The sequence below is a fragment of the Prionailurus viverrinus genome, chromosome A1 (assembly GCF_022837055.1).
Source record: "Prionailurus viverrinus isolate Anna chromosome A1, UM_Priviv_1.0, whole genome shotgun sequence".
Lineage (NCBI taxonomy): Eukaryota > Metazoa > Chordata > Mammalia > Carnivora > Felidae > Prionailurus > Prionailurus viverrinus.
Window position 1 is genome coordinate 180188095 of NC_062561.1, and position 18827 is coordinate 180206921.

The 18827-nt window shown below is 42.4% G+C and overlaps 1 protein-coding gene across 2 annotated transcripts in view; it reads right to left on the bottom strand.

Annotated features, from left to right (window-relative positions):
* DOCK2 (dedicator of cytokinesis 2) overlaps window positions 1-18827 on the bottom strand; it is a 422335-nt gene that overhangs the window by 176621 nt on the left and 226887 nt on the right. The gene's annotated exons all lie outside the window — the stretch shown is intronic.

Sequence of the window (18827 nt, forward strand, 5' to 3'; positions counted from 1 at the left end):
GTGGACTCCTACAGCATATGACTTCCTCGTGGTGGGTGGTTATCACATTGCACTTAAATTAAACCTTTTCTCTTATGACTCTTTAGTACCTTGTGAACTCTAGAGGAACATCTCAGCTCATAGCTGTATCCCCAGTACCCATCCCAGTTCCTGCAGATCAAGGGTGTTTGGGAAGGATTTAAAGAAAAAATATATATGTGAACAGAAACAGCCCTTTATGGAAGGTTCTCCACTCTATAAAACACCCAGCACCACATTGGAAATCTTAGTTCCCAAATGGGCACCACAGAACCTCAGGAGCATGCAGCCTATAGAGCCGCTAAGACTTGGTATTTCCTTCTTTTCTTAGCTCAGATCAAGGCCTTCTCTGCTATGGGCCTTCCATTCTATCTCACTTAAACACAGAAGCTAGGAGCATGAGCTCTGATACAAATATCTGGTTCAAAGACCTGTTATACTATTTACTGCTGTGGGAGATTAGCAAAGTCATTCAACTTCTCTGTGCCTCAACTTCCTAAAATAGGACTCAACTGCATAGCTGTGAGGATTAAATGAAATCACATTTACAATGTTTCAAACAGGGCCTGCTCCATAGTAAGTGCTCAGTGATATTGATTAATATCATGACTCTTCTCTTCTATGAGACTTCTTAGAAATTTATTAGCTCCTTTGTGGGGGAGCTAACACATGCCTGGACTAATCTATTATTTCTCTCCTGTACTTTTCTTGGTCTTTTTAGTATTTCTGGCATTTCTCTCCAGTGTAGAAAGCTGGAGAACCAAACAGTTCACTTGATTGGGCATCTGGGTGGTCTTTCTCTTCCAAAGGGTGGTGCTTTAGGTGGGATGGGGCACACGGTTTATGTTCCAAACATGAGAGTAGGAGAAGACATCACTACCTCCAGAGACATATGCTCCCACAAGTTGACCACCACATAGAAGAAGGAGGTGTGTTCCTTACCAAAAGATATAAGCAAACTTGGTAGTCACATCACAGCCCATGGCTGAGAGGATCCAGAAAACCTCTTCAAGTTGCCCTGGAAAACCCCAGTTGAAGCCATAAGTTTAACAGACTCAAAATGTTGTTTTCTTTTTTTTTTTCTTTTTTTTTTCTTCAACGTTTATTTATTTTTGGGACAGAGAGAGACAGAGCATGAACGGGGGAGGGGCAGAGAGAGAGGGAGACACAGAATCGGAAACAGGCTCCAGGCTCCGAGCCATCAGCCCAGAGCCTGACGCGGGGCTCGAACTCACGGACCGCGAGATCGTGACCTGGCTGAAGTCGGACGCTTAACCGACTGCGCCACCCAGGCGCCCCTCAAAATGTTGTTTTCCAACTCAGGTCAACTCCAATCAAATTAATTTCCTCACTCTATATCATTTCCCACTCACCACCATCAATAACTAATCTATTACCAAATTTAACTGAAATAAGTTTTTAAATTTATCTAATTCACACCATCTTCATTATTACTACCTAGTCCAACTGCTTCCATTTCTCACTCGGGTGACTTTAATAGTCACTTTGCTGTCACCCTGCTTACACTTTTGTCTCTGTCCAACCCATTTTTCTCAGGACAACCACACAAGTCATTTAAAAACACAAATGTGCTCATGTCCCCCCACCTCCACCCCGCATGTCTCCCTTTCTCTCCCTCTACCCCAAACACACACAACTTAAAACTCTTAACGTCATCTTCTCCTTTTCAGAATCAATCAAAAGACTTAACATGGCCTTCAGGACCAACATTATTGCTCCTGTCTGTTTCTTTAGGGCCATCTTTGGCCTGCTCCCTAGGCTCCAGCCCTAGTGGCCTTATTTAGTTGTTACAGAGGCCAAGCACCTCTTGCCTCAAGGCTGGTATGAATGGTACTCTTTTGCCTGAAACACTGTTTCCATGCCCATCTCTTGATAATCCCTAGGTAACTTCAATCATCCCTCCTGAACTTAAATGTCACTTCTTCAGAAAGTACTTCTCTTACGCCTGCTGGAAATCCAGTCTCCCTATTATTCTCTTATAGGACCTCATCTTTTTTTCTCAAAACACTTAGCATGGTTTATAATTACATATTCAAAATCAACTTATTTTATCATTCTAATTATTAAAGGCATGTATAACTGCTAATCAAAGCTTCTAATTAGTAACAGTGGACCAAGAAGACAACATTTTTGAGATAAATACAGCCCAAACATAGAAACCTGACATTTAAGTTTACCTCATAAATGTATACTTTACCTAAGCCTTGAAATGTTAAAAGTAGCTCCAGAAGATGTATTTGGCCTGCAGAATCCTTCCTGCCCTGCCTCCTGCCAGCCAGTCCTCTCCTGATATTTGCTACTTATCCTTGCCCTGCCACAATGACCAAGTTCAGATGGAAGGAACATTCATTTTCCTGTCTAGATTAGGCACATCATCAAGTATGCTGCTTCCTCTTCTTCACGTACTTGAATTGCTATCCATCCTTAAAGGCATGGCTCAGGTGTCTCCTCCACTGGGAAGCATCTCTCCACTACAGCAACAGGTTAGGCACCCTGAAGGTGGCTTTTCACAGTACCTTGACCTTGTTTAGAGCTTGCCTCTTACCATACTGTCTGTAACGTGCCCATTTCATCCTTTAGACTTGAGAACTTAATGGTACTCCTGATGCCCAGCATGATGCTTGGCTCACAGGGCACATAGTGGGTGTTTGGTAGAAGTATACTGGAAGAGAGAAAGGAGAGAAGGAAGGGAGGGAGGGAGGAATAGAAGGAGACTGTGATTTCTAGGGCTGAAAAAAAATGGACATTTTGTGAGAATCCCATGAACATACCTGAGAGAGATGACATAAATTGAAAATCAATATCAATTAGTATATGATGAAGGAAGGGATGCCTGATAGCATTAATTGGTGCTGTAAGAGTCCAAATTTTTTTTTTTTTTCTAAGAAACCTGATACGGTCTCCCTCTCTCTCTGCCCCTCCCCCGTTCTGCCTCTCTCTGTCTCAAAAATAAATAAACGTTAAAAAAAATAAAAAAAATAAAAAAGAAACCTGATACAAAAAAAGTATGGAATAAAAACTTAGAGTTAAAAAAAAGCACAATATGAACATTAGGGAGACCCATTTGTTAAGCAGTCTTCATGCGTCAACAGGGAGTGGAAAGGAACATCGTGAGCCTCAGCTCTGACAGCAATAACTTCCTCAAACAAAATGGGATATGCAGACAGGTCCATTCCAGGACACTAATATCAACCAAAAGCAATCTAAGCCAAGGGCCTTCCCATACTTGCTCCAATCTTGAGTCTCCAAGTGGCTCTTCACAGACCAGGACAAAAATTCATATGCTTCATTACAGATCTTTTGGTCCTGCTGTCCTCAGATCCACTTGGGGAGAGAAAGGCTGAAATGCCAAAGCTCATTACCGACACACACAGAGACTACAATCATTGATTTTGGTACCGACTTGACATAATATTTCTAGGTAGGGGGTAGGCAGGATCTCCCTCCATGGTTCCATTACAGCTGCCTCTTCAGGGAGAAAGCTGGGAGTACTGGCCCTATTTACAGAGAGTGAAATAGGAGGCTCAAGGCAGGGTGCCAGGTACTCTCAGGATCCAAAGTCCTTGCTCTACCTAATGAGCCATACTCTGTGGGCATCCTTGAGGAAAGGGGAGGCCATCGTTCAGTTTGATTTAGTTAAGATCAACAGTCACTTTGTCATCATCATTCTGAATGATGACACTTACTGAGCTCTTACTATGCACCTGGCCCTATGTCTCATTATCTCTTTTAATCCACATATCAGCCATTTGAGATAGGTCCCATTTACTTGCCATTTTGCATTTTACATATTAGAAAGCCAAGGCTCAGAGAGTATACACCATTCATCTCAACCAGATTTAACCCCAGATCTGTCTCTATAGGCTGAGTTCTTAACCACTGGGTGGTACTACTGAAACCACCATCCTACCACCTTTTATTTCTTCCCATTAGCCTCTGTGGTTGCTTAAATTTTCCATCTGGTCATCTGACTTGCTGCTTCATATAATTACAGGGATTGGCAAACATCTTGCCCACAACCTGTCTATGTAAATAAGGTTTATTGGAATACCACCATGCAAATTTACTTATGTATTATTATCTATGGGTGCTTTCATGCTACAGTGGCAGAGTTGAATAGTTGTAACAGAGACCACATGGCATTGAAAGCTGCAAATATTTACTATCATCTGGCCCTTGATAGAAATAGTTTGCCAACCCCTGATATGATGAAGCAACCACTATGCTAAAAGCTTAACTTTTATTTTCTCATTTAACTTATACTACAATTGTGTTTGTATGTATATGGCTGTGTGCGGAGAGGGTACTCAAATCAATCCTATTTTACAAATAAAGAAACTGAGTTGCAAAGAGCTCAGAAACTAGTAAATGATAGAGCCATAATTCAAACCCAGACTTTCAGGCTCTAGAACCCATGCTCCTCACCATACACTACAGATTGTCTACTATGGGGCAAGCTCTCCATAGGAAGTGCTCAAATGATGCTGAGCAAAATATGGCACTGCCCAAAGGAGCCCTGCTGAGAAAGGAGAGGACAGAAGCCCAGGTGATGAGTGCCCAGATGGAGGAGAGCTGGGGTGGAGCTGCTGGAGCCTGAGAGATGCACATTTGCTCATGCTGATTGCAAATGGGACACATAGAGGAGGTTGGCGGCCGGTAATGTAGTTATTTCTGACAAGGAGAATGTCTCCCCCAATCTACTGACAATTACTTGGACAAATGATTTCCTAATGGTCTTTATCTTAAATAATAATTTTAAAAGATGAGTTGGTAGCCAGGCTACCCCTTGACGTCTAAGTGAGTAGCTCTATAGGGAATGGTTTTTGTTAGTTGTTAATCCATGTTCAAGGGAGATAAGCTCATCTCACTCTCTCTCTCTTTTTTTTTCTTTGAAAGTCTGTTCCTATCTTACATAAACTTGGAGAATATGAAAGTGGCTGGGATTCAGGAGTCATCTCTACTCCCTGACAGTGCAGTGAGCCTTCTCACATGGCCCTGAAGGTGGCCATCTAGACAACATTTGCATGGAGAGGGACCTCATGGGCCACTTCACTGCACTGTTGGATTACTTGAGTTTGGTGACTTTATGACTTTAGCTGAAACTCAGTTTGCATTCTTGAGGTATCCCACCAAGGAGTTCTGGTTCTATTTTCAGAAACATCACAGAACAGTGCTACTCCCCACTTGGCAAAGTCTTCAAAGTGAACATCATGTTTCCCCCAACCATTTCTCTTTTTTGGATTAAAGAGCTCACATCCCTTCAACCATTTTTACTGTGATGCCATTCAAATCTCATCAGAATTCCCTTTTCTCTTGGAGTTTAGGCCTGAAATTTTAGATTTGCAAAAATTTCATATGCTCCTGCATAAGAGGAGGCTGCTTCTCTCCAGGCTAGGTGGCGGTGGAGCAGGGGGTGAGAAGACTTGGCTGAGTGCACATGGCTAAGAGTGAGGAGCTCCTGAACCTTCAAGAAAGGGGTACATGCACCCAACTCAGTGCCTTTCTCCATTTTCTACCCTGGAAGATGAGAATGGGGCTGGGCTGAGTGTAGCCTGGGCTGCTGCCAAAAGGTGATGCCTGGCTCTCTTGTGATAAGTTTTTCTTAGAGCTGAAGTCTCTAGTGATGAAACTATGTACTTCCCAGCACTAAGTAATGATAATGACATGTCTCATTGGGTTTCTCTTTTTGCTATGGCTTACTAGGAAGCTCACACTAAAGTTACACTTGAATTTTCTCCTCTTTCCTTGTTTTATTTTTGGCCTCTTATTTCCTTTCAATTACTATTGCTTTCAGTTTTACTGTATCTACTTTTTATGTAAACTATCTCATACATACACTTCTGTTTTATCAATCAATTCTCCCGCCCACTATGTGCAGCAGCTTTGTTGGTTCTCACACTTTGATAATAATGATGATGATGATGCCAATAGTAATGATATTAGTAATGATAAAAGAAGCCAACGTTTATTAAGTGCCTGTGGCCTGGCACTTTTCTGAATGCTTTAAAAGTGTGATTTCATTGAAACCTTATGGTCATCCTATGAAGTAATATTTATCAGCCACATATTATAGATGGGGAAACCGAAGCATAGAGAGGTTAAGTAAATTTACCCTACATTATAGATTCAGAAAATAGCAGAGCCAGTTTGAAACCTAGACAGTCCATCTTCAAAATGTATTTCCTTGTCCAGTGTGCAACACTAACTAAATTATCAGGCCACTTCAAGCCACTGCATATCAACTCTAGGCCCAGAAGGTTTTGGATCTCATCCTAGGGAGTACTGATGAGGGCTTTGAGGCATTGCTCACCATTGCCCCCCAGCAACAGTGGTTGCTGGCTCCTTCACTGTCTCATGCTCTGGGTACTCCTTCCAATCCTGTGCCCCTGTCCAGCAAGCCAGACTCAAACACAGGACTGGGATACAGAGAGGCAGCCCCAGGCATGGGCCCAGCTGGGATCATGGAGGGTGGCCAGGCCCTGGCTTGAGAACCATATCATTTGTATAAAGGTCCATGTCCAGGCAAGACAAGGGCGAGGTGGGACAATCAGGGAATGATACACAGGCCAAAAAATAGGAATGAAGGAAGATAGAAAGCCAAGAGGTCCTCTGGCTGATCCTTACTATACCTATTATGTGCCAGATACTTAATTACATAAGCCAGTTATTCTCATTCTGAAAGAAGGAAACTGAGCTCACAGAGATTAGGTGACTTGTTCTAGGTCATTCAGCAGTATAGGTATAAGCATGGAAATAACTCTTTGTAGGAAAAAAGTCTCACCATATTAGTGTAAGTATTTCATTCTAGGAAATGGGAAGTCCCCCTACTCCTAGGGGCTGTGGTTAGAGTTGGGGATGTAGAGGGAAGGCAATACCCCCAGTGGCTAGAGTCTGAGGAATGCATGGGGGCACTGGGGGAGATCCAGCATGAGAGGAGGCTGCTTCTCTCCAGGCTAGGTGGCGGTGGGGCAGGGGGTGAGAAGACTTGGCTGAGTGCACCTGGATAAGAGTGAGGAGCCCCTAAACCTTCAAGAAAGGGGTGCATGCACCCAGCTCAGTGCTTTCTCCATTTTCTACCCTGGAGGATGAGAAAGGGGCTGGGCTAGGTATAGGCTGGGCTGCTGCCAAAAGGTGATGCCTGGCTCTCTGTCCATATATCCTTACCCTTGCAAGGAAGGGAGGGAAAGAAAAGGGAAAGAAAGGAAGAGAAGGAAAGAAGGAGGAGGAGAGAAGATATTTAAACATGAGCTTCTATGCTTTTGTGAGGTATATCATAGGAAATCTTTGTTCTTAGGCAAACACCGTGGGCCTGTCAAGTGAAAGGGAATGAAAGGTGTTCTCACTGGCCTGTGATTTGCATGGGAGGCAGACGGGGCTTCACAACTAGCACTGGCAGGGAGCATATAAGAGAGCCAGAAAAGGACACTGGCTTCAGCAATAGTCTGAGATCCCTGTAATAAAGGACCAGGAAGGAGTCAGAAGGAAATGGACCACAAAAAGCCACAGAAAACTTCTTGGTTCCTTGGGGGACAAACAAGCAAACAAACAAACAAACAGCTTCACAAAGAACAACAACAAAATGAGAGGAGACATTTAAAGCATTTTCTCTGAAACTTCATTTTTATTAATTCTACCCTTAACTTTTTTTTTTTTTTTTCAACGTTTTTTATTTATTTTTGGGACAGAGAGAGACAGAGCATGAACGGGGGAGGGGCAGAGAGAGAGGGAGACACAGAATCGGAAACAGGCTCCAGGCTCCGAGCCATCAGCCCAGAGCCTGACGTGGGGCTCGAACTCACAGACTGCGAGATCGTGACCTGGCTGAAGTCGGACGCTTAACCGACTGCGCCACCCAGGCGCCCCAATTCTACCCTTAATATTACTGGAGATTTGCCACAACCTCCAGCGAGGACTTTCACCTCCTAGAATTTTGTGCTATCTCTATGTGACCTGAAGCCCAATGCATAATGGTAGTCATGATAAAAATAAGAACAGTGGTGTCCACTTGTTGGGATGAGCACTGGGTATTGCATGTAAGCCAATTCGACAATAAGTTATATTTTAAAAAAGAGAACAGTGGTGTCCATTGTTTATTGAGTGCCTACTATGTGCCACACATGATACTGGCTGGGCACACCATTTGGTCATCTCAGAAATGAAGGGTGGGCTCTTTAATAGCTCTGGAGTCCTCTGTTTCTGCAACTGCTGGCTGCCACTGAGCTCGCAGTTTATCTGTGATTAGATCAGACCATAAAGTAACCCCCCCTTCCCTTCTCCTTGTTAAAATTCTGCAGTGTGGGCAGGGATCCAGAAATGGAAAAGCCTTCATTGCAGTTGCCTGCCAATGTGTTGCAGTGCCACAGTGGATGGAGCACTGCAGAGTCCAGGGCTTGACAACTGTCCCTGGTAGGTGTGTGGTGTGTGTGTCTGTCAGGGGGTGGGGGTCCCTTGCAAGCTCAGGCTATAGGCTCTTCTGCTGGCTCCCACCCAAGGCACCTCTGGTGGGCACTCAATTTCTTCCAGGCCCCAGGGAAGCTCCCTGATCTAATAAAGATTTGAGGTCCTTGGGTTCTGCCAGACCACACTCATCTTGGGCAAATCCTTCTTCTGCCTCTCACAATTTCCTCATCTTCAAAATGGAAGTGACAATGCCTGGTCTTGGCAGGAATTATTTTGAGGCCAAAATTGGCTGGTAAATCTGAAAACACTTTGAAAACATTAACATTGCTAGTAAAAAGTGGAGGGGTCACTGATACCATTCTTATTTTAGTGTAAGTACACGCATGTTAATCAACCAAATATGTTGGACTGGTTTACACAGAGACATAAATCTCTTTGGAATGGGAAGACTTTTCTAATTTATTCCTAACAGCTGTAGATAATCTATAGGATGAAGTTACCAAGTGTAACTTAGACTAAATAACAGCGAAACAGAGTTCCCAGGTGCCACAAAACCAAAGAAGGTGGTACTAATTGGGGAGGCGTTTCCTGCCTGCTTCTACTGCCACTGGATCCCACTCCCATGCTAAAACAGGAAGTGTCGATATCTCAACATTGGAAAAGAACCTAGAAATGACCCAAGCCAACTCTACCCTATGAATGAGTCTGTTTATACGAATGCAAATCACTGGTCTATTTGTTGGCTTTTCTGGACTTGAGCTGATGGAGAAGGGGGTGAGACATAACCACTGAACTTGCACCCCTCACTCCCATCTGACACATAGAGTTATTTGTCTAATGATAAATCCAAAAGGGTCCAGATTCTTCTATATGTCTGAGGAGGCAGGTTTCCCAGTGTCTGGTCCCAAGAAGAGTAAATAAAATTATTTAAAGGTAAAAGACTACAACCTAAAAAGTGGCAAGAAAATGTTCCCAGTGATGCAGAGAAAAGAACTGCAGTGAGAGATATCAGAAAAACCTTCTGGAAATGCTGACTAAAATACAGAGGTATATTGGGCTATTGCTCTTTCCTCTATAAGAAAAAGCTGGACAAAATGGCCATAATTTGCATCTGATGGTAGTAAAACTTTTACCCTAGAGAAGGCAGGCTGGAGGTGACCTTTCAGAAGTAGCAGCAGAAGGATCCAGTGCCTCTAGCCAGGAGGACATGTGGACCAAACAACTATCCTCATAAGGGCAGGTACCCTAAGGTTTGTAGGAGAGGCAATTCCAAGAGATACGGAGTTCCCACTCTTAACACTGAACAGCCAAATGAATGAGTCACTGACCCACGAGAACTTATTAAAGATGCAGGAGAGAAGAAGGCAAGAGAAAGGGATAATGAGGAAGAGAAGAAAAGGAGAAAGGGACAAGGATAAGGAAGGAGAAATGTGATGCAGAAGGGGGCAAGAAAGGTGGCAGGGCAAAGAGGATTGGGGGAGAAGATGGGGAGAGAAATCAGGAGAGAAGGGCAAGAGTAAACAAAAGAGGAGACACAGGGAAGGCAGGAGAAGGGAATAAAAGGAGAGAGGAGAAGGAACAGAGGGGAAAGGTTTCTGCTGGATTTGTAACATTTTCTTTTGAAACTAGGCTGTGTTTTTTTGTTTATGTTCATTACACTCTCCTCCATGCTGTTTTGCATGCCTGAAACATTTTCTAATTTTTTAAAAAAAGGAATAGCAGGGAGAAGAAAGAGACTAAGAATGAAGAGGATGTAGAGGGAGATGGCAAGACTATCTTCCCAGCTTTCTTTGACAAATGTAATCAGAGGGTTGGGGTTTGGAACCAAATAATAGCATTGGTGGCTTCCTCATCCATGTGAAAGGTCTTTGGGAGCATGAAGCTGGTTTTGTCCACTAGGTCCAGTTCCAAGTAAGTCACCTGAACCTGAGCCAGATGGAAGTCATGATCCTTCCACCATCCTCACTGCTGCATTAGAGAACAGAGCTCCAGAATGGCATCCAGTTCCACTTCTGCCTTCAACTTAGTATGTCACCTGAACAGCTCAACACATGTTCCCTGAGCTCCTGCTCTGTGTCAGGAGTCATAGTGGGGGCTGGGATACAAACCCTTTCTTTTTGAAGAGTTTATGGGTAGAGGAGAACTTCTCAGAGCCTCAGTTTCCCCATCTGCAGAATGAAGGAGTTTGGCTCAGTGGTTTTCAACTTGGGCTTGTTTGGAGCCCTAGGATTCCAGGGTGTGGCTCAGAGTGACTGGGGGTGCACTGCATCCCCCCTTTTCTAGAACTTTATTCTTTATTTTAAAACTTTCTAGCTTTATTCTGTCTCAGATATTGGGATTGGACTTAAGCTTGAATTCAGAAATATTATTTCACTTCCAAAGAAGATATGAAAGCCATTGAATGAGATACTCCCCAAGGTCTAAAGTTTTAAAGCTCTCTGTTCTGTTTCTAACGTTGTATGAGTCCTTAAAGACTCTAATGATAAGAATTCATTTGGTCATTCACTCAATAAATGCTTATTGAGGTTCTCAATAAATTGGGACAATCAACAAATAAATAAACAATCTAATAAAACAGGGTAGTGGCCACAGAGGACATGGAGGATGGAGAAGAGATTAGGGAGGGCCTCTTGGGACATTCTTGGAGCTGAGGCTACATCAGTGCGAGTTCAGCCTTGGAAAGATCTGGGAGAAGGGCAATCTAGACGAAATGAACAGCCAGTGCAAAGACCAGATGACAGAAATGAATCCAGCATGTCCAGGACTGGAGGATCCAGGTCATAGACAGCAAAGGTGAAAGTGGTATGACATAAGATGGAATGAGGAACATAGGCGAGGCAAGATGCTGTAGGTTCTTGCAGATTTTGTAAAGAGTTGGGACCTTACTTTAAATTCAGTAAGATATCTTTGGGGAGTTTCAAAGAGAGCTCTGATGTGATCTGATTAAACTTTATAAAGATCACTCTGGCTGCTGTGTGGTGGATGGATGGTAAAGGGGGCAAAATGGAGACCTTTCTTTGTTGGTATGGATGATAGATGGTGGAGACATGAGAATAAGTAGTAGAAATTGTGAGAAAAGGTCAAACGTGGCACATTGAAAAATGAGAAAAAGATTTCGTGATCACTACATATCCAATACCTTTCTAGACTCCAAATATATGAGTTCTGATCTTAACCTCACCTTTTGCTGTCTAATTTTGCCCAAGTACAGCTATGCTTAGTAATTCCAGAAGGCAAAAATAAAGCCAATTCCCTTTAACTTCTTGACCATTTGTGGGAAAGTATAGATTCAAATAGGCCCCAAAATGTACCAACTCTCTGTTCCTTATTGAGAAGGCTGCTGGGGCAGTTCTCAATTGGAAAGACAAAGACTTGGGCCACAAACATTAATTCTTTAATTTCAGATAGGTATGCAGTAATGCACACCAACAGATCTGACCAAGCAGTTAACTGAATGTAAATGGAAGGGAATCTAAACTTTGATGTGAAGAACCACAAGATCTAGTGGTAAGTGATCAATAATTATTTTTGAAGTGTCTCCCAAAAAACTCAGCACTATGCCTCATACTTTGAAGAATATAAAAGGAATATGAGACATATTCCTTCCTTTTACGTATGTATCCTTCATCTGGCAGAAAATGACCAATGCATAAAATAGACATCTGGCAGTCCAAATGGAGTGGGGGGTAGTAGGGTGGGGACTGATGCTCTCCACCGGATCCAAGCTGGCATCAAGGGAGCTTGGGTTCCAGCTCCACCTCTGTGTCTTAGGACAAGTAATTATTCTGGAAGTGATTCCTCTTCTTTAAAACAGGGGTGATGTTTCCCAACCTTCCTAGTAGGGATTACATGGAATTTGAAAATGCTTTGTAAGTGGTAAAGTATGGTATAAATAGTAAGGGTTATTATTACTGACTCTAAGTACAGAAGGAGAAGGGAGATGGCAATGTATCAGCAAATAGAGCCTTTTCTGAAAAACAAAAATCTAATCAAGCCTCCCTTGCTCAAAACCCATCAGTGACTCCCCATTACCTAAAGCAGGAGGTGGCAAACCTCAGGCCAAATCTGCTCCATTGCCTATTTTATAAATTAAGTTTTACTGGAATACAGTCACAGCCATGTCTGTGACTGCTTTCCTGCCATAACAGCAGAGTTAAACAGGTGCAACAGAGATCGTATGGCTAGGAAAGCTGAAAGTATTTACTATCTGACCCTTTAGAGCCAGAGAGAGAGAGAGAGAGAGAGAGAGAGAGAGAGAGAGAGAGAGAGAGAAACTGCTGACTCCTGGCCTAGAGGATAAAGTCCAACCCTATTTAAAATGTAAAGTCTCCTGGTACTTGAAGCAAGATTTGAATATATAAAATGAACCAAATACCTTCCTCCAAGTCATCCCCAACTCTGTATAACATTTTGTACCACTTCCAAGAGATTCATTCCATATGAGGAGGCATTATCAGCTACCTCCTTAGTGCTACAATGGGGATCAAGAATTACTCTTTTTGGTAAACTCCACAATGTTTATCACAGTGCCCAAGTTATAATGTGTTCTCAATAAAGCTTAACCAAATTCAATCTGAGTCGTAAATACAGCAAATATAGTACACTGAAGGACAAACATTTCATTTGCCCCAGAGACCTACTGTTGATACATCATTGATAATATATCATTAAAAGCAAAAGCAATTGGGAAGTGAATTAATTAATTTTCTCTTAATTAATTAGTTGCACAAGTATTTATTCCATGACAACTATTCCATGCCATAGAAGCTAAGGCAAATTAGGTAATATGGATTATATTCATTGCTTTGACAAGAAGTAAACACTAGTTCTGTGTCAAGCTGGAGGTAAGGGCCAGGGGTTGAAAGTGACTATGACCACCTTCTGTTTTCAAGGAGCCTGTAGTCTAATTGAGGAGGCTGAAGGTCAGCAGATAATCATGGCACAGGGAGACAAGTGTAATGCCAAAGTGGTAGAGAAAGCATGGAGATGCAGGGAAATGGACAAGATTCCTGGGAATGCTGTATTGTACATTTCCTCCTCTATATTTACCTACAGTTTATTCCCCCAAGGAAAAGTAAGTGAGCCAAGGCCCACTCACCAGTATCCCATGGTCTCCAGTTGAAAGCTATCCGATGAGCTCACATTGACTGTGTTATTTAATATAGATAATCTTATTTAATCCTCACAACAACTCTGATTTTATGAAGGCCAAGTCACTTGTTCCAGGTCAACAGTCAGGAAATGGAAGATTATACTCCCAGTCAATCATCATCTAAAGCCTAGGCACTTAACCCTTTACTGTATAGCCTAATTACATGTCAGAGAAGAGGACTAGGAGTCTATTTTAGAGAAAGGTTTCTAACCTACAGATATTGTACTAAATGTTTCTATTCCTACTAAATCGACACTTATTTCATGAGGACTATCAAAAGTGGACCAAAGGCATGGCTGGAACATAAATAGTCAGTGTGTGTTCAATAAGTCAATAATCAAGGGAGGAAGGAATAAAGTGTTGCAGAGATCAGCAATAACTCCCAGTCACTGGGTGTGCAACAGACTACTGCAATATCTCTGGGGAACCATTCTGAACTCTGGACAAGATATTAATTAAGCCCTAAATACCAAGGCTAGGGAACTCCCTATCAATTAGTGGCCAGCTAGGAGCCTGTGAAGACCTGAGGCCTACAGAGGGTGATTCCTTTTAACCAGGTGTACTCACCAGAACATCTGTGCAAAGGTCATGATGGGAATTGGGAGCAGAAGAATTGAATATAAACAAGCAATTTTTTTAAAGTGGAAATTTTTATATTTACTAAGCTTCCTAGGTTATGTCTAGGACACAACAGTTTCCACATTAACTTAATTATTCAAATTGTCATTTTCAACGTTTCATTCCAAATGTAGTATAAAACCAATAAATATATGGAAAAATGCCCAATCTTAAATTCCATAATGTGAATAATGATATATAATTCTTTCCCATTTTATTGGCAGGGATTGGCAAACTATGCCCTTAAAAAAAATCATCAGACTGACCGAACACAGCGACAAAGAGACTCTGGTAAAAGTGCTTTTCATGCAGTAAGGGTGGAATTGCATAGTAGAACTTTCTGGAAGGAAAAGGGGTAATATCAATAAAATGTAAAATCTATGAGTACTTAGACCCACTAATTCTTGTTCTAAGGAAATCATGTTCCAAGATTCACATACTTAAAAAATTTTATTTACAGCATTAATAAAACCAACTATTTAGAAACAACCTAAATATTCACACACACAAAAATACTATTTAAATAGATCATAGTATAACCAGACAATAGGACAACAGAGTCCTATTAGCCTACCTAAAAGAATGGTGTGAATCTATATGCTTTAATGTGGAACTTCCTCCATGCTGTTTGGTTAAAAAAAAAAAAAAGGCTTCCTGTAAACCTGCAAGTGTATGCAGTATGCATGCAATGAATGTGCAGATGGTACCAGCAAGATGCATAGAATGAACTTTACCAAATCAGCGATGCCTAGTGGCTCTTTCTGGATGGTGAGATTTTAGGTGATTTTTTGTCCTTCCTTTTTTTTTAATTATATACATTATTTGAAGTTTTACAATGAACATGTAATACCTTTAAAAATGGAAAACCAAGTGTTTTTAAATATCAAAAGAAAGGGTACATAAATTTCCTGTAGAAAAAGCAGGGCTAGGGACACCTGGGTGGCTCAGTTGGTTAAGCCTCTGACTCTTATTTTCTGCTCAGGTCATGATTTCACATTTTGTGGGTTCGAGCTCTGTGGATGTGGGCTCTGCACTGATAGCTGTGGAGCCTGCTTGGGATTATCTCTCTCCTCTCTCTGCCTCTCCCCTCTCCCCCAATTGCTCTCTATCTCTCTCTCAAATAAATAAACACTTAAAAAAGAAAAGAAAAGAAAAAGCAGGGCTAAACTAGAATAATGGCTGACTTTTAGAAGGAAAATATAGAGGAAAATGAAACCTGTCTGACAGCCTTACACAAGAAGCTTAGTCCTTCCCCAGTCCTGGAGAAGGCAGGAAGGACCAGTGGTTAGGAGCCTGTGTTCCAGGATCAGTCCTTGGGTTCAAATGTCAGTTCCATCATTTACCAGGTGAGCGACATAGCAAATCACTTAACCTCATGTGCATCAGTGTCCTCATTTATAAAATTAGGGACAGATAGCATTTGCCTCTAAGATTGTTGTGAGGATTAAGGACTACAGTAAATGAAAAACACTTATACAATGCCTGTCACATAGTCAATGTTCACTAAACATTAGCTCTTATGAAAACCAGCTTCAGCCAATTGTAGCCTAAGTGAGTTAAGTTACCCAGAATGAAGAGCTAATGAATAGTTAAGGAGAGGAAGAAGTCAGTGGACAATTAGGCAAAGAAATCCACAAAAGTAGACATACAAATATCTAGACTCCGCAGCACAAACATTAAGGGTATGGGCTGTGCAGTTTCAGGCAGGTGACTTAACCTCACAAGTCTTAATTGCTCATTCTGCAGAATGGGGATCACATACAGAAGGCCATTTTAAGGATTAAATGTCAAGTGCTAACATAGTGCTTGGCTATAATAAGTTTTTAATACATATTTGCTATGATTAATAATTATTATTGGGACATATGGGTGGCTCAGTCGGTTAAACGTCAAGCTTCAGCTCAGGTCATGATCTCGAAGTTCATGAGTTTAAGCCCCACAGTGGGCTCTGTGTTGACAGGTCAGAGCCTGGATCCTGCTTTGAATTCTGTGTCTCCCTTTCTCTCCACCCATTCCCTGCTCTGTCTCTCTCTCTCAAAAATAAACAAACATTAAAAAAAAATGTAATAATTATGGTCAACTAGGATATTAAATGGTGAGCTCCCTGTCATTATAGGTAACCAGGTAGGCTTACTTGCTGCATGCAAGGATGACGCAGACAGGACTTAGTCATGGAATAAAGGGATGGACTACTGAATTTTTCCAGACCTAAAAATTCTGCAGTCATTGAAACATGAAACTGATTACAAAAGTGGAGTTGTTTGGGACTGTCATACTGAGTGAGGTGGGAACCCATCACCAGCAGGGCTATCTTCCCAGAGAGTAGCGTGGTGTTGCAGCTCCCAGAAGCCAGCCCTCCTTTTCAGATAGGCAAGGTAAGTGTGAGGTAATTCCCCCAAACACTGTCCATTCTCTGTCCCAAGAGTGGTTCTACCTGCTCTGAAAAAGCTGTGGATAGTGGTTCTGGCACTCACAACAAGGAAACCTGGCTGCAGATGAAGAGGACAGTATTCATAGCAACAGCTAACCCATACTGACTGCTTACTGTAGGCCTAGCTTTGTCCTGAGAGATTTGCATAAATGTCTCATTGACTTCTCTCATCAAACTCCTGCATCTGTGTCTATGCTGTGAGCATCACCTGCATTGTAACAGATGAAAAAAAAAAAAAAATGAGGCTCAGACAGGATAAGTATTACCCCAAACCCTTTAGCCAGGAAGGGACAGGGGTTTTAACTCAGGTCTAAAGTATATTCAGAATGTGAAGAGTCATTGTAGGGCCTCAGGCCAACTCATTAGCATTACAGATGGATCCTATTCCCTTTCAGATCTGCCACTCAATGGCTCCAGCCCCACAGGCTTAGTTGGTCTTTCTCAAGGTAGTTGGGAGCCTGGAAAGCCAAAGTTGCCATGGGCATTATCTAATAATTCCTGACTGGACACCACAGACACAATACTCAATCAAAGATACCCAAATACTTAGCACTTTTATTTTCCTTTAAAATCCTTTAGTCAACCCAGGCAACATTCAAATTTGTCTCATCCCAGTGCTGTGGGATCCACTGGACTTAGAGAAAACAGATTTTCTTTGCCATGGCCAGGCCAGGGGACAGCTCCCTGCACCTCTCCAGACCTGCACAGGCCTTCAAACTCTGTTCTCAAATCACAGATATAACCTGCCTTACAGACCAGGAAGACCCCAAGGGGGAAACTTCAAAACCTCATGGGTAAGAGCACAGGCCTTGGAATCGTGAGCTCCCGGGCTCACATCTCAGCTCCTTCACTGAGCACTTACCCTCTCTGAACCTCAGTTTCCTCCTCAGTCCAACAGGGGTTCCAACACTTATAGATTTGTTCTAAGGATTAAGTGAGATGATGCAATATTGGAGAGGCAATGGAGTGTAGAGGTGATGAGCACAGACTAAGTTCAGACGCTACTATCATTAGCTGTGTGTCCTTGGGCAAGTTACTTAAACTTTCTGAGCCTCAACTTCAGCTGTAAAATGGGGAAAATGAGAGTATCCACCTCTCTAGGGTAGGGAATTGAAAAGTTATATCTTGTAAAGTGCTTAAAACAGCACCTGGTAGGGACGCCTGGGTGGCTCAGTCAGTTAAGCGTCCGACTTCGGCTCAGGTCATGATCTCACAGTTCATGGGTTCAAGCCCTGTGTCAGGCTCTGTGCTGACAGCTCAGAGCTTGGAGTCTGCTTCAAATTCTGTGCCTCCCTCTCTCTGTCCCCTGCTTGCACTCCATCTCTCAAAAATAAATAAACATTAAAAAAAAAACCACACAGCATCTGGCATATTAGTAAGCACTTAGTAAATGCTAGCTATTATGATTAATACATGCAAAGACCTCAGTATGGTAAAAGTAAGTGTTCAATAAATGGTAAATGTTTTTACTACAAAGTACACCTTCCATGGATAATTTTATGCACATTTATCTTCTGGAAAGCAATTGAAAAATGAAGACATTAGGGGAAAATCTTGTCCTTAAGTAAATGTTATAGTCAAAGCAGAGAAAACTCAGCACCCTGCTGCACTGGCAGGATGCCATAGGACCTCCGTACTATGCCCAGGCCTCCTTTGCTTCCAGGGGATCCTTTACTTAGCCATTCACTCTTTCAACAAATGCTCATTATACACCCAAAGTGAGCCTAGAAGCAGGCTGGAAATATCCAAGCAGTTAAAAAAAAAAAAAAAAAAAAAAAAAAAGGCTCCATCCCCAGCCATCCTGGAGTCTACAGGTTAGTGAGGAAGACATACCTAAATGCATGCAGACACAAATGGTTCTTTCAGGACAGCTGCAGTTTGTGTTGTGAAGGATGTGCTGAGAAGGTATAATGGGTCTTGCTGTGGTCTAGCACTGAAGGTGCATATGAGGGAGGAGTCCTTGGAAAGGCTCCCAGAGGAAGTGGCACGTAAGCTGGGACTGCAAAGATGAATAGGAGCTGGCTGACGGGTGCCTGGGAGTGAGTGGGAAGAGGAAATGGTCCAGGCAGACAGGCATTTTGTTCCCAGGCTTTGTGGCCACAAGGTGGTTGCCGCACCATGGGACTGGAAAGAGGGGCAGTGCGGCTGACTTACTCCTAGAGCACCCACTCAAAAGCACTAGGCGAG